The following is a 27,075-nucleotide window of genomic DNA, read 5'->3' as shown; positions in this document are numbered from 1 at the left end:
GTTGAATATGTGTTGGGGGCCTCATATCAGCTGGTATATGCTGCCTGGCTGGTGGCTCAGTATCTGAGAAATCTTGGGGATCCAGGTTAGTTGAGACTGCTAGTCTTCCTATAGGGTCACCCCCCTCTTCAGCTTCTTCCAGCCTTTCCCTAATTCAACCACAGGAGTCTTCATTTCTGTCCATTGGTTGGGTGTAAATAACTGTATCTGACTCTATCAGCTGTTTGTTAGGCCTTTTGGAAGGCAGTCATGCTAGGCTCCTGTTTGTAAGCACAGCATAGTATCAGTAATAGTGTCAAGCTTTGGGGCCTCTCCTTGAGGTGGATCTCAATGTGGGCCTGTCACTGGGCCTCCTATCCCTCAAGCTCTTCTCCATTTCTGTCCTTGTAGTTCTTTCAAACAGGAACAATTTTGGTTCAGAGTTTTCGACTGTGGGATGGCAACCCCATCCCTCCACTTGATGCCCTGTCGTTATACTGGAGGTGGACTCCACAAGTTCCCTCTCCCCACTGTAGGGCATTTCATCTAGGTCCCTTTGAGCCTTGAGAGTCGAAGAAAGCCAATAAAATGTTTATGTGAATGCATTTCCAAAGAACATCATTCATTTAACAAATCTACAAAATTAAGAACATTAAAGTTTAGAAAGTATCAGAGCTGTCATGGTGTAAGAAAAGTGATTTAGCATAACACAGTAGCTTACAAAAGGATCTATAAGCAACTGAGTAAATATGGGAACAGGAAAGGTAGACCGACTCAGGGAAAAGCACTCCAATTGGTTGACCAATGCCTAACGGTTGCCCTGAAACTTATACACAAGTAGCATTATGCAGATTGATGAAGCTGTATTTAGGAATACACATGGATATATAAATAGATATATGCATGCAATAATAATTAATGAAAAATGAGGCCATGGATTTAAAGAAGAGCAGAGAGGAGTTCACAGGGCTTGGCTGTAATTAAATGATAATCTCAAAATTGTTTTTAAAGTTGGTTAGGGTTAAGTCTTATTCCTGGAGTATTTCCCAGGATCTTCTTACAACCTAAGTCAGGCAGGTATCTGTTGAAAAAGAAACTTCCAGACCTTCAAAGTTCCTAGTGTTGAATTTCATATTTTCAGCTAGTGAGATTCAACCTTTCCAAGTCATGATAATTATTCACAAGAAACTTCCCACAAGAAAGTGCTTTGACATATTCTTAAAGGCCAGGCATTCTAATATGAGAAGCTGGTAGAACTATGCCTTTAATAAATTTAATTTTTGTATAGTAATATATATGTTCAACTATTACTTGGATATTGTTTTAGTAGCAGACATACTTGCATTTACTTGAGCCTTGATCAGTTTCCAGAAATCACGTAGAGACAGAAAAGCAAATTAAATGAATCTGGATAGAAACACAGTAACAAATTCAGACTGTGTGGTACTTTATAGGAAAGAACTGTGTTCCTTCCAGGAGTTAATGGCTGAAAGATAAAAGGTGAGGGGCGCTGGTCATCATGAAAGAATTTTAACAATAAGAACTTCACAACACTATAGTCACTGCAAATGACAGAAAAGCAATGGAAGTTTTTCAAAGACATTTTCTAAAGATGACTGGAGAAATTTAGACAGGGGTTCTATGTTGCATGGCAACTTTATTCTTATAATGATAAAAGGTTTCTGTTAATTGTCCTTGTTACTTCAAGCTGTTATAATATAGGAGCATAGGCAAGATGGCTTGGGCAAAAAAAAAAAAAATGTACTTGCTACAGTTGTGGGGGTCCAAGAAGTTCAAGTGCTAGAAAATCAAATGTTAATGGGATTAAGTTCTGATTTCCACACACTTAAAATCTTATTGTACTCTCAGTGGGCAGGAAGAATCAAGGGCAGTCTCTGGTCTCTTCTCATAAAATCCCAACAACATTTGAGGAACTTCTACTTTTTATAGTAATTACCTCTGAGAAGCTCTGCTTACTGATAACCATGAGCTTAGCATTAAAGCTTTATTCAATATTGGGTGGCATGGAGGGACAATAATTGGTCCCTGGCAACTGTGTTAAGGATGGCACAGTCATGCACTCAAGCAAATGCTGACATAATTTTAGAGATGTATAGTCAAATGTGTATTTAAAACACTTCAAAATATGATAAAAACAAAAACAAGGATCAAGTACAGAAAATCTGTAATGATTAATGGTAATAATTGTGTGGGTAGAGTTATTGTATTCTCCTTCCATTCGTGTAGACACACCATTAATAATAAGGAAAAACATACTGGTAAAAATTTAAAATTACAAATATCTCTGATAGTCATCAATTTTGTCAGGGATTTGTTAAGCTTTTTGGATTTTTCTATGCATTAACAATTATAAAATTATACATTCTATAATTCTACACACACACACACACCTTGGAGATGAACATTTTTACAAATATAGTTTACTCATGCTTCTTAATGCCTGGGTGTGATGTCATCTCACAAAGAGTTTCAGTGAACTTTGTTTTATCTGTGCCTATTCTTGACAAAGAAAATGACTCATGGGATCCAAAATTATCACCACCAACCATTTATCTAATTTTCAAGGATACATGTTTGGCCACACAGAGAGGTCTATTTAGCTCTTAAGTCCAACCAACATTAATGGGAAAATCATATTTTTGCCCACTCTTGGTCTTTCCTGGTTCATATAAAACATTAAGAGTTGTGTCTGGGAAGTTAATTTCCATTTATTTCAAAATGAGTGCTCCACATTGACCAATGATAGGAAAGGAAACTATTTTCAGGAGACAAATTAATTTTTTACAAAGTAATGAAGATATAACCATTAAGGAACCATTTGCATTATACTGAACATTGTAAGGTTACAGTAACTTTCAGAATGACATGTTGATATTTCAAAGCGTTGAGAACAAAATAATAAAGGTGAAAGTAGCCTTTATATTTACATTTCTCTTTCTTTGTGTCTTCTAACAAGTAGCAATAACCATGAATATTCTTAAAATTGTATTTTAAGATTATTTTAAAGGAGAAAAGTTCAGACTGGAGAGATGGCTCAGTGGTTAAGAGCACTGACTTCTCTTCCACAGGTCCTGAGTTCAATTCTCAGAAAACACATGGTGACTCACAAGCACCTGTGATGGGATTTGATGCCCTCTTCTGGTGTGCATGAAGACAGCTACAGTCGCACATAAAATAAATAAATAATTATGTTTTAAAAAGAAAAGAAATCAAAAAATTGTACAATTTAGTTTGAGTATATTACATTCAACCAAGAAATGATTAAATGGTACCTAAGAATTCAACCAGAAATAATATGGTCTAGAAGTGTCTGCTTTAGTATTGTTTAGCGAATGTTTGTGTGGAATGATAAAATTGTCCTTCACTATAATGCAAATACAAAACAACAACAACAAAACCAACCAAACCCCCCCCTGCAAAAAAAAAAAAAAAAAGAAAGAAAGAAAAAGAAAAAAAAAACCCACATAAAAATAACTAAACAGCTGAAAAAGGAAATCTTGTTTTTTCTTTTAATGGCTATATGCTTAACCACCTTAAACTCATTCACATGAAAGTCAGGAGAAAGCAGCTACCACTGTACTCTTTTGCATTCTACTGTCTACTCAGCAATTTAGCAACAATTTTGTGTAGTAGAAATGCAAAAGTGTCTTATTTCCATATTTCCCTAACTATATTTTCCCCAAAACTCCCACATCCTCAAAAATAAGGTGTTTCTTGTTCTTTACAATGAAGTAATCATTACAACTGAGTTCACAAATCTGTCAGAGTTGTTGTCCTTTATGCACACCAGAAGTGTACTGGAAGCCTTTGCTATCCCAAACACAGAGCCAGAAGAAGTTGCTTATGGCTTGTTCCCTCACATCTCATTTCATTACTCTAAAACCTAAGGTAGGATAGTGAAATTCATTAGGTGTAAGAGTCCAGTATGACCAGATATAATGACCAATACATGCTAATAATAGTCATCAATTATTGAAGAGGTGTTGTTACTGAAAAACTTGGGAATACCTGGCAGTGTTGCCATGTGACATCAGAGAAATCATGGTCCCCCTTAGATTTCTTACCGTCATTAACAAAATAATTTAAAATCAGACTCAGTGAGAAACTAAAAGATAGCTTTAGAGTTTTAATGAAAATCCCAGGGGCTGGTTTGTAAATCTCAGCAGCTGCCCAGAGGAGGAGAATGAAGAGAAGAAGGGGAAAAACTATGCCAACTAAATTAAGGTGGGTAGACAAGCATACATATTGCCAGGAGGAGATCTTCAGAGAAACAATGAGGAAGCCCTGGTACCAGAAACAGTGTACAGAGTTTCTGTTCAGCATATGAAAGAAAGAATATAATAAGGAAAAGATAAGTCTTTCTGAGTCAGGACTTGGAAAGTCAGGTAGACCCAACAGAAGCTCATGGTAGCTTACAGTCTGTGTTAGGGGATGAGAACTCTAGGAAGGAGAATCACTTTGTCTCATTAGAGGGATAATTATTCCATCATTAGCTCTTAACTTCACTTACAGTGAGTCCACCTTCCTAGGGCTGGTCCCTTAGTCAGGTAACTGAGCTGTACATCTGGATAAATTCTTAAGGCGGTGGGGGAGACAACAGCATGTCTCTGCCAAGACATGGTTTCTAGTCTTTGCTATTACATGCCAGCTTCTGCTGGAGATTTTTATTTATATTATATCCTTTAAATATCACTACAACACTTTATAGCTATGGTTGTACCTCCCATTAACAGTAAGGACCCAGTGACTTGTAAATGTTAATTGTCTCATTCAGCTCTCGATGTGTGGACTATTTAACTGTCTGATAAGTGTCCCCACACTTTTCTTCTTGTACCTTTAAATGTTTTTATTGGTTCTTGTGAACCTCTTTTTTTATTACATCTTTTCCTCAATTACATTTCCAATTCTATCCCAAAATTCCCCCATACCCTCCCCCCCACTTCCCTACTCACCCATTCCCATTTTTTTGGCCCTGGCATTCCCCTGTACTGGGGCATATAAAGTTTGCATGTCCAATGGGCCTCTCTTTCCAGTGATGGCCGACTAGGCCGTCTTTTGATACATATGCAGCTAGAGTCAAGAGCTCCGGGGTACTGGTTAGTTCATCATGTTGTTCCACCCATAGGGTTGCGGATCCCTTCAGCTCCGTGGGTACTTTCTCCAGCTCCTCCACTGGGGGCCCTGTGATCCATTCACTAGCTGACTGTGAGCATCCACTTCTGTGTTTGCCAGGCCCCGGCATAGTCTCACAAGAGACAGCTATATCTGGGTCCTTTCAGCAAAATCTTGCTAGTGAATGCAATGGTGTCAGCATTTGGATGCTGATCATGGGATGGATCTCTGGATATGGCAGTCTCTAGATGGTCCATCCTTTCGTCACAGCTCCAAACTTTGTCTCTGTAACTCCTTCCATGGGTGTTTTGTTCCCAATTCTAAGGAGGGGCATAGTGTCCACACTTCAGTCTTCATTCTTCTTGAGTTTCATGCGTTTAGCAAACTGTATCTTATATCTTGGGTATCCTAAGTTTTAGGCTAATATCCACTTATCAGTGAGTACATATTGTGTGAGTTCCTTTGTGATTGGGTTACCTCACTCAGGATGATGCTCTCCAGGTCCATCCATTTGGCTATGAATTTCATAAATTCATTCTTTTTAATAGCTGAGTAGTACTCCATTGTGTAAATGTACCACATTTTCTGTATCCATTCCTTTGTTGAGGGGAATCTGGGTTCTTTCCAGCTTCTGGCTATTATAAATAAGGCTGCTATGAACATAGTGGAGCATGTGTCCTTCTTACCGGTTGGGACATCTTCTGGATATATGCCCAGGAGAGGTATTGCTGGATCCTCCGGTAGTACTATGTCCAATTTTCTAAGGAACCGCCAGACTGACCTCACATCATGCACCCCAATTCCACTCATCTCCCCCTCCCTTTGTACCTGCCCTCCACCTTTGTGCCACCCAACAGAGAAAACAATCTCTTTGTGGAAGCTGTACTGTGTCCCACAGTGTGTCCCACAGTGTACCCTTTTCCCCACACTTCTTTGCTTGTGAATGTTCATTGCAATGACTTGTTTGTTTGGTACAAGGCCTCTGGCTTCTGCTACTCTGTCAATACTGGAACCCCGTTGGGATTCTTCATGGATTTGTTGCCCTGTGTCATGGAAATTCTGTAATTTTGGATATGTAGAATAGATGTTGGTGTGGGCCAATTCAAAGCCCCGAATTTGGGCCTGAGAGATAATCTGAGCTGGTCTGCCCTGCAGCTTTCCAGATATCATGTTCTAGGGGCCGGCTCACGCTCAACCCCCAACCATAGCCAGCTCTACCCTGCTGCCCAGAAGAGGCACAAGGCACCAGACTGGTGGTTGTCTCAGATTCATTTTTTTTTTTCAGAAAATGGTAGGCTACTACTCAATCAAGTGTTTGTTGAACACTGAACATAGAAATAGCTTCTTCCTTCTTTGTCACCTCCTAAGGCAAATGTGACATAGCAGCCATACTTGCAGTGCCTCTTGGGGCAGGATTTCTTCTTGAACCTCTAAAAGACTTATTTATTGAACTCTGATCTGGCTCAAGAAGTGGGTAATCAACTCAAAGCCCACCCAGTAAGAAATATTCATTGGTTCAAAGAGCAGATACATACCCTAGCCTGGACCATTTAAAATAAGGTTTGACTCTGCTGCCTTGGGAGACTATTATAGTCTGGATACAGAATGTCCCTGGTCCTCAATAGGTGAAGTAAAGTGTGGAGTAGAGTCTGGGAGGTTTCCTTAGTTAGGGGTTTGAGATGTTCCCCAAAGGAGACTGTAGAATCTAGCATCTAGTGTAACTCCCCCTACCCCTTTCCTGTATTTTCTAGCTTATGGCATCATGCTTGTTAGTCTTAAGTCAATTTGACACACAAACTCGAGTTACTAAAAGGAGGGACCCTCAACTGAGGAAATGCCTCCAGAAGACCCAGCTGTATGGCATTTTCTTAATTAGTGATTACTGGGGGAAGAGCTTAGTCCATTGAGAGTGGGGCCATACCTGGGCTGGTGGTCCTGGGTGGAATAGGAAAGAGATGAGCAAGCCAGGGGAAGAAAACCTGTAAAAAGCATCTCTCCATGACTTCTGCATCAGTTCCTGCCTCCAAGCTCCTGCCCTGTCCTGACTTCCTTCAATAATGAACAGTGCTATGGAAGTCTAAGCCAAATCTGATGCTAAGGTCCTATTCTCCAATTTGTTCTTGATCTGTCAGTCAAGAAAGCTAGGGTCCAATTGTTGGGCAGAAGGTACAGACAGGACTTTCAGGTCCTAGAAGGAAAAAGCAGATGCAAAGAATGAGAGGAGGAGATTTTTGCCATGCTTTGGAGGGAGAAGAAGCCAACAGCCATGTGAGATCTTGGAGGAAAAGGGGACTGTGGCCACTACTACAGGCAGGTGGTCAGGGATGTTTGGCAGAGGCTAGGTGGGGCTAGCCACTGAAGTTTAGGGCAGGTGGGAAGAGCATCGATAAAAATATTATTAAGGTCACACTTTTCTAGGTGTGCGATAGTAACTAGCACTCAGCAATTATGTCCTAAGGAAAGGTGAAAAGGAGCAAACTCGTGTGTGTGTGTGTGTGTGTGTGTGTGTGTGTGTGTGCGTGTGTGTGTGTTTTGTCTGAGGACTCAAGAAAAGCTGGGTAGGGGCTGGTAGTGCAGTCACCTCTGGACTAAAGGTGGATAGAGCAAAAATTAAAAAACAAAAACAAAACAAACAAACAAAAACAACACTGCAATCCCCTTGTTTCCCCAGCTTGCTTTTGGCCATGGTGTTTAATGACAGCAATAGAAACCCTAAGACTGTTGTGAACAGTTTACCTTTCCATGGTGCCTCTGTACCTGCCATACTCACCAAAGGCCCTGCCTTAGTTACTTTACTTCTCAGTTGCTGTGATAATACACCCAGAACTAGACAGCTTATAAAACAGAGTTTAATTGCCATTTGGCTTCAGTGGGTGAGTCCACAATGGCAGAGTGAACAAATAGATGACAGCTCATTTCTTGATCTATAATCTTGAGTCAGCAAGCTAACTGGAAATGGTGTTGAGTCTTGAAACATCAAACCCCACTCCTAGAGACAACTCCTTCAAAAAGACCATACCTCCTAATCCTTCCCAACGAGTGCCACCAACTGAGACAGATATAAGTATTCAAACATATGAGCTAATGGGAATCTACTCTCATTATAATCACCACAGGCTCAAATTAATCTACTTCATGTTAGACTAAAAGTTCCCAAACCATGGACCATTGAAAACAGTTTTTCTTTATAAATAAGCTCCAATGTTCTGTTGTGAGAATAAGATACTGGCTAGTCAGGGGCTCAGCACTCCTACTGTGGAGCTTGATGAAATGGCAAATCATAAATATAGAGTTTATTCTGGTTCTCTTGCCACAGCACAAGGAGAAGTCAAAAGAAATGGGACAAACTTCAAATGATGTCAGTCATACCTGAAGTCAGAGCTAGTCTTGGATTTGAGGGTTATGTGGATACATTACTTACTGTAGACATGTTATCAATGGTGCCTGACAAGGATTTGGCAGAGTAGAGAGCAGAAGAAGAAGCTGACAAAGGGTAGCATTTTCAAAAATGTTCCTGCTTCAACCCAGTTCCCAAGCTTGTTCTGTATCAAATCTTGGGCATTGCAGTATTTGCTTTGTATCTCAGCAGACTAGGGTTTGTGGCTGCTCTTGGGGTCCAGGAATCACCCCACAAATCCCATGAACACCAATTTCAGTCAGACTGGGGTGGTTTATTGCACACATGCCTAAAGAGTGATTGACCACGGCTCTCAGGCTCGAGAGCTCAAGCTGTGTACTAGACATTTCTCAGACTAGCTTATAGACATTAAAACCGCAAAAAGCAATGAGCTCATACTCAGATGCTGGAAGTGCTGCCCAATGGTCAGCCCTGACTGAAGCCATTTTAGACATAACAGTTCATATTGACCTTTAATTTGATGGGTCTTAAGTGAAGTTTATGGTTGTGGAATTTCTTAAAGTTAACAAACCTCATAACATCCAGAATGGAATAGGTTATGTGGTCAGCATGACTCTGCTCTGAGTCAAGTTATTTTTCTTTGACAATGACTGACAGGCACATTACAACAACAATATGAAAAAGCTGGTGGGCGTGGAACAATATGGCTACAGCTATGCTAGGGGGGAGGCTTCAACAGCTATACTCCAAACATCAGCTACCATTTGGACAGTCTTGACCTGAAGGACCAGGCATTTCTAAATCTATCTAGTTCTACAAGTCTGAAAGATGAGACAACTGTCACAGCAGTAACTCATTGAAACTCCTCTCAGAACCATGAAAGCTACCATTCCAGGTTGCTTCCAAGTGTGATCAACTTTCCTGAGTGGAAACATGAAAGTCAGAACTATACGAATAATGTCTCTAGAGTGATGTGAAATGGAATAGGAACATGTTATACTTCATTGTTTTTCATGGAAGGAAACACCCCCAAATCTGACTTCCTCATACACCATCGATTCCTCTATCCACAGTTTCTTGACCCTATCATTTTTATTTCCCTCAACTTCTTGTTGTATGAATTTTCCTGTATTTACAAGAGAAAAAAATCACCTCAGCTTTCAATAGTGAGGATCCCTAAGATTGAATGAAAAACTCATTACCACAGGACGACATGCTGAGCTATTTGCATACTGGTAGGGGTTGAAAGGTACCTCCTCTCAACTCATAGGATGATGTCCCACCCCTCAGTATCTCAAAATGTGACTGTATTTGAGATAAATTCTTTTGGGATGTGATTAATTAAAGTAAATTCATGAGCACAGGTCTTCAGCTGACCTAACTTTTCTTTTGATAAGAAGAAAGCTGTATGCTTAGAGACAAGAGAAAGGCTTACAAAGCCTTTATGGAATGCAGCCAGAGATAGCCATTTGCAAAGCAAAGAAAGAGAGGCCTGGAGAAAACAAATCTCCCAATCTCCCTTGACCTCAGATTTCTTAAGTATCAAACAATGAGAAAGTAAATTTCTTATTTAAGCCAAAAAATCTGTGGTACTTTGCTATATTATAATTAGCAAATTAATTTACATGCATGTTAAAACTCACGTCCTTTCCTGAGTTTCTCATTCCGATAGCCATTCCTGAAAATAAATGTACATTTGGCTATATGTCAGGGTCAAATCCTGTCTTTGTCACAGGATTCTAGGCTTGCTGGGTTGGGCCTTTCAGAAGCATTCCCTGGAACAAAATGGACTCGTGTGTCCAAAAGGACATATTAAGTTGACTCATTCCACATTCCCTGACACCAAGTTCTCAGCAGGCAGGAAATTATTCTCAAGTCTAGAGCCCAGGGACCACAAGTCTTGTCAGCATGAGGAACAGATGTCCTAAAACAGGATCCAAGTGTCTTTATTTCTCAGAGCATTAGTAAAAGGTGGGACTGAATGAAGAATATATCACTCTGTATCCTCTGGGGTCTATTTTTGGCTTATTTTCTCTGTAAAAGCTACTTAGGAGCACCAGGTACCTAATAGAAGCTAAACAATCTCACAGTGTCCTGTCTGTGATTCTAAAACTAAGAAGTCAAAATTATGAATCTCTTTATAACTGCCTTCTAAAAGAAACAATTGTGAAATAATTTTTGTTGGAATAGTAAGCTCAACAAATATATCCAGAGAACTGATAAAGCTTTTCCAAATGGAAATAAAAATGAGTTAACATATTAAAGTTACACATACAGAATGGCTCTGTACCTTGCTTATTGAAATTATAGTTAATGTCCCTGAATCAAAGGGTTCTTCACAGTACGCACAACATGGCTTTTTAGATTCTTTCCTTTGAGCCTCAAAATTACACAAAAAATAAACAGGAACAGTAGCTTCCTGCTAGAGAGCTCAATAAGCATTCTGTCTCCAATCAAGACAAGTGATCAGAGAGGAAATGGGTATGTTTTATTCAGCTGTATACACAGACAGCTGGAAAGGCCCACATAGATCAGCTAGGCTCAGGATGCACAATGCTTTATCAATCCAGAGGACTTGACTAGATGAAGAGGTTTGATGAACATACATTTCGTACTGTTCAAGAAAACTTTAACATGCTTTTCTCATAATTTACTGACAAAATTGAGTGCAAGAAGTCAGAGGTAGGATATAAGCGACCTCCCTAAATATGTCCCTTTCTGGAAAATGTGTATTAAAGAGCTAAAGGAAGGAGGTGGTGGTGCATACTTTTAACCCCAGCACTTGGGAAGTAGAGGGAGGTGGATCTCCAAGTTCAAGGCCAACCTGGTCTACATAGTGAAGAGCCAGAGAATTTTTAGGCTCACAGGTGGTCTAGCTTTGTAATCTCTTAAGGAAGTTAGAATGAGAAATTCTTCCAGTCATTCTTTTTCTTGTCATTAAGTCTGAACAATCAAGAGATTTACAAACAAGTTAGGGGCTTTATGAGTCTAAGGCAGGTGAAGAGACTAAAGCCACTTCAACCGTGATGGTCTTTGGCTGGGTTGATTTGACTAACCTGGAGTTATTCTAAACATTGATTACTTCTTTTGCTGTGGAGGTGTTTTGAAGGTTAACTAATGTTCACAGTCATCTAACCTTGACTATAGATTATTCTAAATGAATCGGGCCTGGTTCAACAACCTGAAAGACGTTAAGAGCCAAATTCAGCTTTCTTAATAAAATCCCAGCCTGTTCCCACATGTTCAAATTTACCTTTCCTCTTGTAGCACTCTATAAAGTCTGGGCATGCCTACTTAAGCCCTGAAGTAATAAAGTCAATTAATATTCACAGTTAGCTTCCTATAACTTAGTATACAATCAACTATAGAGCAAAGATTCAGAAAATATATTGTATTTGTACTGTTAGTGTATTTCCTATAAGAGACTTTGAATATTCATGAGGGTTTTTTTCACATTCATGATGGATGAAGGCTCTTGAAATCAATCTCCTACAGATACCAGGAGATAAATATACATGCATATATGACTTTGCTATATACATAGAAGTAAATGTATATGATATATAAATATAACTTATATACAATTCCACAAACATATAAAATATATAAGTAGCTGAATGGATACATAGAAAGATGATGATGATAGATAGATTAATAGATAGATAGATGGATAGATAGATATAAATCCAAGGGTTCTGCCTATTTGGTTGAATCATAACCCATTATTAGTTCTTTTAATAATGAGAGTTTAACATAAATAATTGTTAACTGAGTGTGAAGATATTAAATATGTAGCTGGGAGGATGAAACAAAAGTATAAGATGTCACCTAGTTACCAACTGGAGCAGCAGTTAGCACCCACAGTTCTCAGAACACAAAGGATTAGAGGTTATAATTAGTAAAATTTAAGAGACCCCAAGGGCACAGAAAAGCTCTGAAGTGGTAGGGCTAATTAATTCGGTATCTCTAGACTTACATTGTCAGGTTGGCACAGATAAAATGTTGAAGCCCTTCATATAGCTTTTTCTTCTTGCTCTAACAGCTCTTCTCAACCTGTGGATCATGACCCTTTGGGGGTTGAGTGACCCCCCAAATGATATCCTACATATCAGATAGTTGCATTTTGATTCACCAGAGTAGCAAAATTACAGTTATGAAATTTCAACAAAAATAATTTTATGGTGGGATCACCACAGCATGAGGAAGGTTGGGACCTATTGTTCTATGGGAAGGCACTGCCTTGGCCAGAAAGAAGTACCTGGCTTATATTCAGAGGAACCAAAAGCAGTCAGATAGGAGGAAAACAGACATGGGATTGGCTACTCTGCCTTCTGTAGCAGTCACTGTCTTTTTAATGGTCATTACGATAGTAACTGAACCAAGACATAGCCAGCAAAGCCAAATAAACTCTCTAGACAATCAGCCCCACCAAAACATAGTAGAGCATAGGATGTAGAGAGATATGTTTTTCACTGAAAAATAATAGCTTAATTACCCATTCTATGGTGTTTAGAATATATAATAAGTATTTTAGAGAAATGCTCTCTTGAAGTGGAACTGAAATTGCATTTCATTGGTTCCCCCTTTTCAAAATGTAATTAAATCAAATCCATTTACTGCGAAATTTTGTTCTTTCAAACCAAGAAATGCCACTTAAATCCTCCTCTGCTCTAAAACTTACTTTCCATTCAAGACATTGTAAATTAATTTCACATTGATCAGTCCACTTAAAAATAACCCATAATCCTTTAATTGTCCAATCACTTTTTAAAAATTACTCATCTTGCATTCTTTGAATATGGGTCAGAAGTGGAGACACAGAAAGAGTAAGTAATGTTTGCTTATGAATAAGGCAATGTTTCTCGCTGTGAGCAGAATGTCATGGTGGGAATTGAAAGGAGCAGCAAACAGAACCTAGAAATAGATACTGTGTGTCTGGCCTCAGTGGAAGAGGATGCGGTTAGTCCTGATGAAGTTTGATGTGCCAGAACAGGTTGGTACCCAGCCAGAGAGAGTAGGGAACTCTCATTCTCTGAGGAGAAGGGGAGGAGGGAGTGAGAGGAGAGGTGTGGGAGGGTTGACAGGAAGGAGTTGGAGAGAAGAGGACTGTAGTTTAGATGTAAAGTGAATAAATAAATTTTTAATAAAGAATTGATAAGACTTAAGATAGATTAGCTCAGCATAAAGATGAAAAGAAGGGAGTATGGATTAAGAAAAAGCCTGTTGATTGTTTCATTTTGCACAAAACTAGACATTTAGCCTCAGGTGATTCTGTTTGTGCCATGGTAACTCACTATCAATACCTTCTCTCACCTTTGCAAACCACCTACAGATTCCTGGAAGTGCCATTTATTCCCTGTAACTATAGTTCAAGTAAGCCATGCTTCCCTCCTAGAATAATTTCTTTAATTTGTTCCATGGATGACTTGTTCACAGTTTTGGGCTCAACTCAAATTCATTCTTTTCTGGAATTCCTATTCCCTAGCAAAGTATGAGTCTCATTTTCCTCTGTGGTTATTATCTCCCAGAGTTCTGCTATCCAACAGCCTTACTTCTTAAGGAGTGTCTGGGTTAGCCATGCTGCATGCCTGTCTGTCTAGCAGTATCTGTGTCTAAGATCTATAAGCCCATCTACTCATCCACCTTTCATCTATTATCTGTTTGTCCATCTGAGCCTGCTAAGGCTACAAAATCAATGTGATTTAAGTACAGAAATTGTCTCAAAATTTGTGGTATCTTTAAGTCTGGTTTCTGGTAAAAACTCTCTCTTGGTCTTACAAATGGCTGCTTCCTTATGATGTCCTCACATAGTTCTGTCTCTCTGTCTCTCTGTCTCTCTGTCTCTCTGTCTCTCTCTCTGTCTCTCTCTCTCTCTCTCTCTCTCTCTCTCTCTCTCTCTCTCTCTCTCTGTGTGTGTGTGTTCCTATCTGTCTAGAAATCTGTCACTTTCCCATATTTTCTTAAACTTTGGTAGTATGTATGCACATTGGGTCATTTGAGAGCATCCCATTAATTCCACAGTCTTGATTAGCTCTTTCCATTCCTTTGTTTATTTGTTTCTCTGAGGAACTTCAAGTGACCTGTTTTAAAGTTCACTTCCATGTATGCCTGTTGTGGCAGCAGCTGCTCTCTTTATTTCCCTCTGTGATTTTTATTTGGTTTTCTTTTTTGATCTCTCTCTTCATAAGAGCTACCTTCTTATATTATTCAGTTGTCTGTATCAATTCTCTTCCTGGTCACTGTACTTCTGTAATGTGATTGTTTTCAGAAATTTGTCTACTGCAACTCATAATTCTCCATTTTTTAGGACCACTGCTGTTAAATTTTTACATTCATTGTGAGAGACCAAACTGTGGGAAACTAAGTTACTCTCAGTTACTCTCACCCTAAAGATCCGGCTGACCCTTTGAAGGGAATTATGTCACCCCCTCCTTCATTGCCTGCACCTGGTGCCCGAGACTGCCAGCTTCACTCCCTCCTTCACTTGGCGCCTAGAACTGCTTAGATTAAGGCAGCTTCACCTCCTCCCCCATGTCTCCGTTTGGTGCCTGGGACTGTTTATGGCACTCCAAGATAAAATGCAGAATGTTTGAAGGCCACCCGGGATTGTTAGGTGGTCAACATTCTAAGATAAGCTACGAGAAGCCTGTAATCAGCATTCACCCCAGATGTCCATCCCTTTCTCTGTATTTTATTATGCCTCCTCGACCCCTCCCTATTTTCTCTGACTGTGTGCTTATAATCAGTCTCGCTTCCCTTTCTCCGCTCATTTCTCTTTCAGGCCCTGGTCTTCCTCGACCCACGGAATAACTAAGTCCTGCTGGACAGGACAATTCATGTCTACAAATCTAAAACAAGCCAGCGTTTCCTTACTCACAGACTGTCTCAAGTGAAGAAAAGGCTTCTCCGTTCAGGTACTTATGCAGTGTCATTGCGGGAGCACACTCAGGCTGACTGTCTCCACACTTGGACTAGTGAATGGGTACAGCTGCTACTACAGTCCTAAGAGTGGATATGGTATGGGGATCCATAGGGGTGGTAAGTGCTGGGATTTGGATGTTATTCAAAAGCCCTGTGCATTAAAGGCTTTCTCTTTAGGCTATGGCATTATTTAGAGCTTGTGCTACTTTTCACACGTATAGCCTAGTAAAATGCATCTTTAGGTCAATGAGAAAATGCCCTAGAAAGGGATATTTGACCCCCTTTCATCCCCTCTTTGTTACTTCAGCCATGACTGAATAGTTTTATTCCACACTGCTACTGACGATGTCCTTTCTCACTGCAACTTCAAAGCAATGAAATGATTCATCAAATTGAAACCCCCAGTCATCTTTAGCAAACAAAACTCTCATAGGCAGATTGTCTCAGACAATTATTATCACAATGGAAAGCTAACACAAGCATGGAGCCTACATCTGCAGAAGTAGACTGCGGGGCAGAGGGCATGGGGGAGAAAACCTGTGTCCTGCCAGAGTTCCAATGCTCTGGGCGGGCAGATGCGGGCAAACAGCCCGGGGTTGGTGTCTGGCTGTGGGAAGCTAGAGATTCAGCCCGCCAGTGTGGACAAGGGGCAGTCCTAGGTACCAGGTTCTCAGTCTCGGGCATCGTACGCTGGACACCTTGGAAGAGCTGAGAACAAAATAGGGGCCCCAGGGAGGCTCAGTCAGCCCTGGGATCAAAGGGAGGAAAGGGCAGGGGAAGAGGGGGTCGCTGGGTAGTTCCCACGAGGGCAAGAGTCCTTGGTTCGATCTGTGGCTGGAGTGCAGGAAGGCTTTCTAGCGGGTGGTTGGACTTAAGGCCTCAGGGATTGGTGCCCATGGTTGGTAAAGCTGGGGTGGTAATGAGGGATGCCCATTTTAGCAGTTAGGCCTTAGGGTTTGATGTGTTTTTTTCTATTAATCCTTGGTCCTGGAGGCTGTGGGGAATTCCCATATGATGGGCAATTTCCCAGTGTGAGCAGAAGGTTTGGAACTGAGAGCTAGTGAAGGCTGGGCCATTATCAGTTTTTATCTGTTGAGGAATGCCCATGATGGCAAAGGTGGAGAGCATATGGTGAATCAACCACCCCAGCTTTACCAACCATGGGCACCAATCCCTGAGGCCTTAAATCCAATGCCTTATGGAAAATTGATGTCACCCATATTCCCCAATTCGGTAGATAGAAATATGTTTTTGTCTCTGTAGATACACACTTACATTTTATGTGGGCTATGGCCCAAACAGGTGAAAACTCAAAAATGTTGATTCACCATATGCTCTCCACCTTTGCCATCATGGGCATTCCTCAACAGATAAAAACTGATAATGGCCCAGCCTTCACTAGCTCTCAGTTCCAAACCTTCTGCTCACACTGGGAAATTGCCCATCATATGGGAATTCCCCACAGCCTCCAGGACCAAGGATTAATAGAAAAAAACACATCAAACCCTAAGGCCTAACTGCTAAAACAAAAGGCAACTAACTATCTCCCTAATATAAATTAATGATGGCTCTGACTACCCTAAACATATTTAACATCTACAAAAACTCCAAACATCCTCCTATCTCCCTCCATTGGCACACACCAAAATTAACTCCCCTTATCCTAGTATGATGGAGAGATCCTTTGCATGGAATTTGATAGGGACCAGACCCCCTCCTTACAACTGGGAGGGGTTTTACTTGTGTTTTTCCACAAGACCAGCCTAAGCCTATCTGGGTTCCTGCCAGAAATGTCTGACATCATCCCAATGACCAAGAAGATGGCCCACCTCTTGTTGACAGATCAAGGACAGAGGAGGAGGAGGAGGAGGAGGAGGAGGAGGAGGAGGAGGAGGCAGAGGAAACACCACACCCAGAAGGACTACAACATCTCCTGGAAGGACATCCATGACCTGGTGACTGCTGCCCAGACCCTGTGCCCCCTATAAGCCCCCCTCTCCTCTATTTTCTTGGCTGTTTTTGTCATTCTTCATGCTAACTCTGCTGCTGCCAGCCCCTACTTAGCCTTCCTAACACCTATCACTGGAGATTCTATGGTAGAGAAACCTACAATGGACACAACAAAGTTATAGGGACCTGGGACTGTCCACTTGAAGGATGTCAAACCAGGATTGAGATCCCTCTACACCCAAATTCCATCTCCACTATCCCCAGTCCTTTTCTCTGCTTTCATTACCAAAACACAGATAAATGTCTCCACATATGGAGGTTGCAGATATTGGAGCTGCAGAATGGAATCCACCAATCGTGGTGGCACTATGTTCACCAACCTTGACATTCATTTTCAGCTTTCCATCGACAATCCATAGGATGATCATTGGCGGGCGGGGATCATGGGTAAACTTTACTCCAATGGCTATGCCAGATACCAAGTAGCTGACCTGCACATTTACTGTGAGCTTGTTCCTGTCCTCAAATCAGTCTTTACTCATGCTAACATTATCCAACAGGAAAAATCAGTCTCAGAAGGAGCTATGAACTACCCTCTCCTGGCTACAATGCATCCAATAAGCAGCTGATCTCCTTCCTTTAACAACCCACCTCAACTCCTCCCAATGCTTTCTCTGTGCTTCTCTCTCCCAACCATTATTATCAGCTGTTCCCATTAACATTTCCCTTCATGACCTCCATGGAACCCTACCCTCAAGGAAAACACAGGACAATTTTAAGACAGCACGGGATTCCATGTGACTGGCAACTGATCCCTGGATCCCAGCTCCTAAGCATAGGGGTACCTCTCACGCATTCATTTCCAAAAAGGCCTATAGATGGGAGGACCCAGATGGAGCTATCAGCCACATATGGCCACTGGTGGCTCAAGTAGCCACCAATCTTCTAGGGAGAAATATCTTACAAGCCTTAGATGTGGCTCTTAGATGTGGTAACCCAACCATAAACAGACCACATAACAATAGAGGACACTACCTATAAAGACAATACCCAAGGAGACCCTAAAAACCCTCATCCAAATCACCCCCAATTCTAGGGGTCACTGTCAGATTTAGTACTCCCTGCCTTGATTGGCTTTCCGATGAAGCCATCTGGGTCCAACAGAGACCTCTATCAAGGGAGAAGCTTAGAGCCCTCACACAGCTGGTAGAAGAACAGCTGTTGCTACAGCATCTCTGCCCCTCCCGCAGTCCATGGAATACCCCCTCTGTTTGCTATTAAAAGAGCTCAGGGGGATGGAGATTATTACAAGATCTGAGGGCAATTAACAAAACCATGAGAGTCTGGGGCTCCCCACAAAGAGGGCTACCTCACATCTCAGCCATCCCTGCCAATGTTCCACTGTTAGCAATAGACTTAAAAGACTGCATTTTTTTCCATCCCTCTCCACCTGAGACTGTGAACACTTTGCATTCTCAGTATTCCCCATTAACAACTCTGGCCCAGCTTCATGATATGAATGGACTGTTCTCTTCTTGCAGGGAATGGCTAACAGTCCAACTATTTGTCAGGAGGCTGTAGCCACTGCATTAAAACCCTATTTAGACAAAGGACTCTATATCTATCATATGGATAACATATTGGTTTGGGGAGACTCTTCCACCTCCCTTTCCCAACTTAAGGATCAGATAATACCTTCCCAATCTGCCCTAGGATTCAAATTCCTATCATGACCCCACAACAGATTGGATCCTGGCTTAGTGCAGGTCAACCTAAAGTCTACTGTTAGTGGGAACTAAGCATGGATCTCCTGGCCAAGAAACTGAATCTATTGGGTTGAAATCTTAGCCCATGAGAGCCATTCTGGTACTGTGATTAGTAATGTAGAGTGGTACCTCAGAGGTGTCTGGGATCAATTCAAAATCACTGCAATAAATTAAATATTGCAATAAAGTAATAATAAGCATATTTGCCTTCTATTTACATATAAAAGTTATAAAGTTTTGAGAGAAAGAAAGAACATGGAATTGGGTGAGTAGTGCAGGGTCTGAGGGAGTTAGGGGAGGGAAAAACAAAATATATAATATGGAATTTTTGATTAAAAATCAAAAATAGGAGAAGCTTACATAGTTTATTTTTGTACAGTATCATTGTGTCTAAAAACCAACATACATTATTTAAAAATGAGTTATTATAAAATGTGAATAATTATCTAAATTTTACATACTTAAGGAATGCTAAGCTAGAAGCAACAGGCGACTTTAACTCTGATCAGGAAGGTTTCATTATTATAAATGTAAAATCTAAGCAAGTATAGTCTCTGGTTCATTAAGATATCCCTTTAAGCTTCTGATTTTTGCATAACACCTAATTTTTCAGGCATCACAACTGTAGACAGCAGAAGCTGTAAAGCACTACACCCACTCCCCATTTCTCATTCTCAACAGAATGAGATCGTCTCTGCTGCAGAGTAATTAAGCTGCTTCCAGAGATGCCGTCAGCAGAGAACCATAAGCATCACAGTCCTATGATATTCACAGGCCTGTCTCTATGCCCAATGGTTAAAACGCTCGCTGGTTTAAGTCCACCCAGAATGTTCCTGGAAGAGGAGAGTGGACTGACCGTATAAGGAAGGAGTAAGTAGTTTAGCTAAAGTAAAGTGCTACCATCAGAGTATGAAGAACAGATGCTGCAGTTCAGAGTTTCAGTGTACTGGAAGCACTAAGAACATTCTCCATGGATATGTGCAAAGAAAGGGAGCATTCCAAAAAACGGTTCACATCGCCAAAGCTCAGGTGGGGGGAAGTCACATGTCTACAGTAAATATTGCACCGCAGTGGCTTATTTGTGAGTTTTTGTTTGTTGCTGCTGCTGTTGTTCTTTATAATGCTGAGTCCCCAGGCCATAGAGCAAATATTGGACTTATGGATATGTGGAGGGCTTTGTAAGGACATAGAGGTGGAGTCAACAGATTCTGAAAGAAGAATAAAGAAAAATCTGAACAAAACTAACAGTAAATGGAGGAAGGTTGAGTCTAGCAACAGTAGAAAATTTCTCTAAAGAAACAGGAACTGTTTGGACCACAGTGTTGAAGTTCTTATATGCTGGGGCTTAAGGTTTGTATTCAGTGGGGCGGCTGGCATAGGTCCTACAGAGAGAGCAGACTGAGAAAATAAACTCCAATACTTGAGCATCATTACACTGATGGTGAGATGATGACAGAATAATGTCTAAACAGGAAATTGGAATTTGGAGAAACGAAGCCCAGAAACACAATGTAGTTAAAGACACACTTGGGGATGACTCAGAAGCAGAAGTGAACATTGATATTGGCATGTAGATATCATCACGACAACAGAGCTCACCACAGTCTTTTATTGAAGCACATGTCAGGACTCAAGTGTTCAATTTTGTAGCTCTCAGCTCAACTGAAGTGTTTTCATCTAATGAGGGTGGTGTGCAGCAAAACAGAGTTAGCATGACAGAATTCATTCCACATTAGTAGGACTTGGCTTTTCTCCATAAAAATTGAAGGTTAGTTCTAAGTTGCTACTTTAAAAAAACCCAAAACAAACAAACAAACAAATAAACAAAAAGGCAAAAAGCCTTTCTCGTGAAGTTCTTAGCTACCCAACATAGAAGACAGTATCAAGTGATGGTTTGTTATATGACTTAGAAAAACTGCAGGGATGGAAACAGAGAGGAACCTGAGGAAAGGAAGGTCCAGTGACAGGCCCAAAGTGAATCCAGCTCAGGGGGAGGTCCCAAGGCCTGACAGTACTACTTAGGCTATGGAGCACTCACAAACAGGGACCTATCATGACCATACTTTGGAAGACCCAACAAGCAGCTGCAAGAGTCAGATGCAGATATTTGCACCTAACTAATAGACAGAAGCTGCTGACTCCCGTGCAGACTAGAAGAAGCTGAAGAGGTGACCCTGTAGAAGGACCAGTAGTCTCAATTAATCTGTACCCAGAGATCTCTCAAACACTGGACCACCTGTTGCTCCCACCTCAGCCGGCAAGGAAGACACAACACAGTCAGATTCTTCTCAACAGCCTTTATTGCAGGAACGCCTTGATGCTGCTACGGGGACCCCGGGAACCCAGGGAGGTCTGCATATATGCACCCCAGCACGGGGAAAGGCTTCGTGTCCTCCTGGGATAGGTTGAACTGCCGTCACCTAATTAGCATGTACACGCTCAGGAGAGGTTGGCACCAGACTCGGGCTTACGCCTTCGCAGCGATGTTGTTTATGACAATGGCACACCAGAAACCGGCACCATCTTAGAGTTGGCTTCCTACATCCCCCCATTTTTGTTTAATAATATGATGCTGGACTAGGTCTGGGCAAATCTGTCCATCAGCCACGGCTCCTGTCTTAGGTCGATCCTCTAGTGTCACAGCCTTACCCGTCATAGGGTTGCCCTATCACCTCCAGGCCCCGTGTCTTAGGTTGGTCTGTGCACAAGGAAAGTTGCCCATCTCTGGATACTGTGGATCTGTGTGACTACAACTGCCAATTGACCTAGGGTGAACTCTTAATTTTTCAAAGAGGCCAGCCAAATATTGGGAAATGTGCCATCTTCGATGGCAATCATGGCCTGATATACCACAGCCTTGTATCTGGCATGATCTCTCTTAAGGCAACATACAAGTCAAAGGCAGAAACCACATCCCAGGAGGACCACCAATCCCCAGGCTAACATGCCAACCCATTCCTTAAAAAAGGAAAAAGGCATTGGTGATCCAAGCGGTGAAGTCTCTGAGGGTGACAGGGTCCATTCTAGTGCTATTAAGAGCAGCTATTTGCAACAGCAGTCAGTGTGATAGTTGTTCAGCTTCCAGGGACCAGCTTCCCTTCAGGTAATTTGAAATTTCTCAGCTCTGTCGAGAAGACTGTGAAAAGTTAGCTTGCAGAGGGGTAATACACAAACCTCTAAGAGAGGAAACACAAGATAGCTGGATCACATAATATAAATCCTCAACCTGTCCCTGAACCAAGTCTATCCTTTGATTGGCTAACAGAATGCCAGATGCTAAATGCATATTAAATCCTTCTTGTATTCCCAATGCTACTGTAGTTTTCTCAACAGTTTGATTAACAGTCTCAGCCGTTTGTACTTGATTGGCCATGGCCATCGCAGCTGTAGTAGCTGCAGCAGCAGACACCTCAATAGTTGAGATAATAGCTGCTGAAATTCTAAAATCCCTTTTTGATCTAAACAAATTAAATATGGGGAATCTATTGGGATCGGTTTCTACTGAGATAGGCACAAAGGTGGGAATTTTTACCACTACTGCTGTATCATTGTCACCATCCCAGCACTCAGCCAAGTAACAATTTACCTCAGAATCATTACAGTTCAAGGAACCACCACTCACAATATTATTTATAAGAAAGAAAAAGGGTGATTTAACACATACTGAAGTATTGGGGGTAGCATCATTTGCCACATGGCTATTAAATCGAATCCTGGTCAATCTGGTATCATTATGTCTAATAGCAGAAATATTGTATATCCTGAAACTCTCACCCTTGAGTCTGGCAAAAGGGGTTAACGATGTATATACCCCCTTTTCATTGGATAATACCCATTGATACCAGGGCCAGAAGTTTCTTTTTCCAGTCTCATTCTTCTGCCATTCAAATACTGTCTTATCAAGAGGTGGGGAAAATTTAAAACCCGGCAAGAATAATCTTTCTTTATGAAAAGGACTCTGGCATGGGGTAAACTCAGGTGGAAATTCTTGATAAAGAAATGGGATACAGGGACAAGCGGGTAAAACCCTATGGTGGGTAGAGTTATCAAAAGTATACTTTCCTTGTCCTGTGAATGAAGGAATGCTACCCTCGTGCATCATAATAAAAGTTGTAATATTTAAATCAGCAGTAACTTGTCCCAAAGCCGGGAACCTTATCATCTCAATCTGAGAACTTAAATTGTCCCACTTACCTGGGAACCTTATCCTCCCAATATCCTGGGAACTTACCAGCACAGCTGTTCCATAGCTGAAGAGTTCTGAATCCGTGAGATTGTTCTCGGGTTTCCGTAAGGGCCACCAGATGTTGCGCCCATCTCAGCTGGAGGAAGACACAACACGGTCGGATTCTTCTCAACAGCCTTTATTGCAGGAACGCCTTGATGCTGCTATGGGGACCCTGGGAACCCAGGGAGGTCTGCATATATGCACCCCAGCACAGGGAAAGGCTTAGTGTCCTCCTTGGATAGGTTGAACCGCCGTCACCTAATTAGCATGTACCTGCTCAGGAGGGGTTGGCGCCAGACTCGGGCGCAGTGGTGTTGTTTATGACAACGGCACACTGGAAACCGGTGCCATCTTAGAGTTGGCTTCCTACAACCACCAACCAGGCAGCATACACCAGCTGATATAAGGCCCCCAACACATTTACATCAGAGGACTGCTGGGTCTGGGTTCAGTCAGAGAACACCTATCCCTAACCCCCAAGAGACTGGAGGCCCCAGGCAGATTAGAGGTCTAGTGGGTTGGAGTTTGGGGGTAGGGGACATCCTTGTGGAGACAGGGAGGTAGGGAGGAGGTATAGGATGTGGACAGTCAGAGGGTGGATCGGGGTGGAGGAAATAAAATCTGGAGTGAAATAAATAAAGAAATGACAAAAAAGAAAAGAAAAATAATTTGTAAAATCAGTTTCATTTTCAGGAAAGTCTGAATTTGATATTCAATATTGTCTTCTGATCAGGGGTTAATTAAGAACTAAATTCTATTCAATTATCTCTAAGAAATGCTCAATGAACCTCCTCAACTGGATGGTAAAGAAGTTAGATGAAAAGTGCAAATTACCACATAACTATTTTATGCCATTAAGTAACAAAAATCCATATAAAACTAGACACAACTGTTTCTCAGAGAAATAAACCAACTATACCTGTTCTACAGTATGTATCAAAAGTAGTTAGCAAATGTAATTTCAGGTTGTATACTAGTAAACACTTATGTGTTATTGAAACTTCATACAATAACACGTGATGTGAAAGGAAACAGGTGAACATCTGTGTGTGGGATACCTGAATTTTAAGTTATTATTATTAAATATCATTCTACTTTGATCCCAATGCATAAATTCTGTAAGTCTAACTTTTCTCTTTCATTATATATGCTTTATAATTCCATTCCTTATTCTTACAGTAAGAACATTCAAAAGATATATTACATGGAAAATATTGAAGTTATTGTACCATTGACATACAATATGACTTGTCATTGTTAAGTCTCTATTTTTTACAGAGGTTAGATTCACTCCGATGCCATTGATGGCATAATAATTAAGATCTACATCTTGACTACCTTTTACTTCACAATAGAAACCATTCTATATGAGCTTTCTATGGAGGCCTTGTAAAAGCTTCATTCCTCACTTTTTAACTTCTTTTTTTTTCATCAAAACAATCATATGAAGGCAAGAACAGTTTGAATCTACCTGACCCTAACCAACATATGAACATCTCTCTTATAAGAAGAAGTGCAAACTTAAGGGTTCTTTGGAAAGTCAGTTGTGTTGGATGGTGTTTTGCTGGAGCAAACATATAAAGAGTGTTTTGGTTTTCTTGGTTTCTGTTTGTTTGTTTGTTTGTTTGTTTTTGTGGACATAGGTGAAAGGCTAAGGAAGACTTGTAAATAAACATTTAATTGAAACAGACACAGGAGAGAGGATCTTCTGCTAAAGCAAGCATGTGAAAGGACACATGATGAAGGATTCTTCACAATTGACATGCATATATTGGTCCAACTTACACTGCATAGTTGAGCTGCACTTGTTGGGATTCCACTGGAAGAAATGAATCAAAAAATTCTGGGCTGGGCAGTGGTGGCACACGCCTTTAATCCCAGCACTTGGGAGACAGAGGCAGGTAGATTTCTGAGTTCGAGGCCAGCCTGGTCTACAAAGTGAGTTCCAGGACAGCCAGGGCTACACAGAAACCCTGTCTCAGAAAACAAACAAACAAACAAACAAACAAACAAACAAAAAAATTCTGGTGGTGTGTTGTAGTTTCTTGCAGCTTCCACTGACTTGGGCTGATTGGCAGGGTGATGTCTATAGATATACAGATATCTCTGTACCTAGTTTTAGATAGATGATAGGTGATAGATATACAACTGTCTATAAATATCTATAAATGTCTATAGATATCTCAGTATCTATTTTATATAATTAAATATCATGCTACACACATGCTGAGACAAGACACTTGCTGAGGCAAGACCTGTGGAGGACACTTGATGTTTGGAGAGAGTATAAAAAAGTCTCCATAGACAGTGATGGAGGCTAGAATAGGCTTGGTTTTAGAGCAAGACATTTGCTGGTCTTAGTTTTGTGGAGAGAGGCACAGCCAAAAACTTCTGGTGGTCCTGCTGGTCCCTCCTGCTGACTTCTGCGGACTCAATTGAGACCTTACTCTTCCTGCTCAGTCATGCCACAGCTGCTGATTTATGCATGTTTGCTATCTGAACTGTACAGAACTAGACGGCTGGTGTATCTGTGAAGTATTTGCCAGTGGATCAAGCTGCCTCTGTTGACCTGTGAACTGAACTGCTGATTTTCTGACAACACAGATGGGAATTACTCCAAAGAACCTTTCTAAACAGGTCCACTTACTCTGTATCCTTTCTTTTCCACAACCTCTGGTGAGTAGTAGGCTGGAAGCATTTAAGGACCATCATTAAAAATAGGGCTTAAAATTAAATTTATACTAGTGAGCAGAATGTTATCAAGATTACTTATGAACTGAGTGCTTGCACTATTATTTACCTGGGCTTAGCCAGAGAGTTGCTTAGTCAGTAGATAACTTTATGAGAGAGACTGGGTTTCAGGAGAGAAGTCAACTTGCATTGCCTATGAGACAACTGACCCCAACTTTTACAAAGGGTCAGTTTTAGGCTAGATTGCAGGTTTATCTGCGGAAGAAAATAGATGTTGAGAATTTAAGTTAGTTCCCTGGAGACTGTAAGAAGGGTATACATAATAAGGTATAAATTACTTGTGAGACATAATTTTAATATAGTATTTCTAAAATGATTCTAGGTGAACCCATGCCTTGAAATGTTTTGCATTTATTTGCAATTTGATATTCTTCTGGAAAAAAAAAACAATTTCTAGTCTTTATTTAGTTTCATATGGCTAAATGAATCCTTCAGTTCAGCACTATTTTTTAATTAAAGAGAACTGCACATTCTCCACTGGTTATGTTTCTTAGCACTGAGGAATGTCAACTAAATGAATCAAGAGATAAATCCCTCAAAGCTGAGAGTGAAGCTATGCCATATTTTGCTAAAGATGTTGGTTTTGGCAATTCAAAGATGAGAATGCGTTGGCTTCTCCAGGAGAGACAAAACAAAGAGTTTATAAGATATTTTCTGAACAAATAAACAGCTTGGGAACAGAGAAAAATAAGGTAGAATATCTTACCCCTTCTTCCATTGTCTGATTCTATCAGTGCCTGTCATAGAATTATTTGAGCCATATCTGCCAAGAGGATTGAAAATGAAGCTTGATTTCGAAGAAAGAGATACAGGTAGGTAGATGTTAGATAGATAGATAGATAGATAGATAGATAGATAGATAGATAGATAGATAGATGATAGACCAATATACAACTGTCTATAAATATATATTTAGACATTTCTATATCTATCTATATCTATAGATATCTCTGTACCTAGTTTTAGATAGATGATAGGTGATAGATATA

At 40.8% G+C, this 27,075-nt stretch overlaps 1 long non-coding RNA gene and 1 other non-coding gene across 2 annotated transcripts; one reads left to right on the top strand and one right to left on the bottom strand.

The window, feature by feature from the left end:
• Window positions 1-6,399: 6,399 nt before the first annotated feature.
• Window positions 6,400-6,526, bottom strand: LOC115032241 (small nucleolar RNA SNORA17). Its single transcript, XR_003837895.1, has one exon. It is a non-coding gene; the product is annotated as a small nucleolar RNA SNORA17 (small nucleolar RNA).
• Window positions 6,527-17,282: 10,756 nt separating this feature from the next.
• On the top strand, window positions 17,283-26,840 carry LOC147002561 (uncharacterized). Its single transcript, XR_015048507.1, has 3 exons — window positions 17,283-17,346; window positions 25,845-26,011; window positions 26,821-26,840. It is a non-coding gene; the product is annotated as an uncharacterized LOC147002561 (long non-coding RNA).
• Window positions 26,841-27,075: the final 235 nt, after the last annotated feature.

The sequence above is a fragment of the Mus caroli genome, unplaced genomic scaffold (assembly GCF_978045245.1).
Source record: "Mus caroli unplaced genomic scaffold, Mus_caroli_1 scaffold_9, whole genome shotgun sequence".
Lineage (NCBI taxonomy): Eukaryota > Metazoa > Chordata > Mammalia > Rodentia > Muridae > Mus > Mus caroli.
The sequence above is the reverse complement of the archived record's forward strand: the minus strand, read 5'-3'. Positions and strand labels throughout refer to the sequence as shown.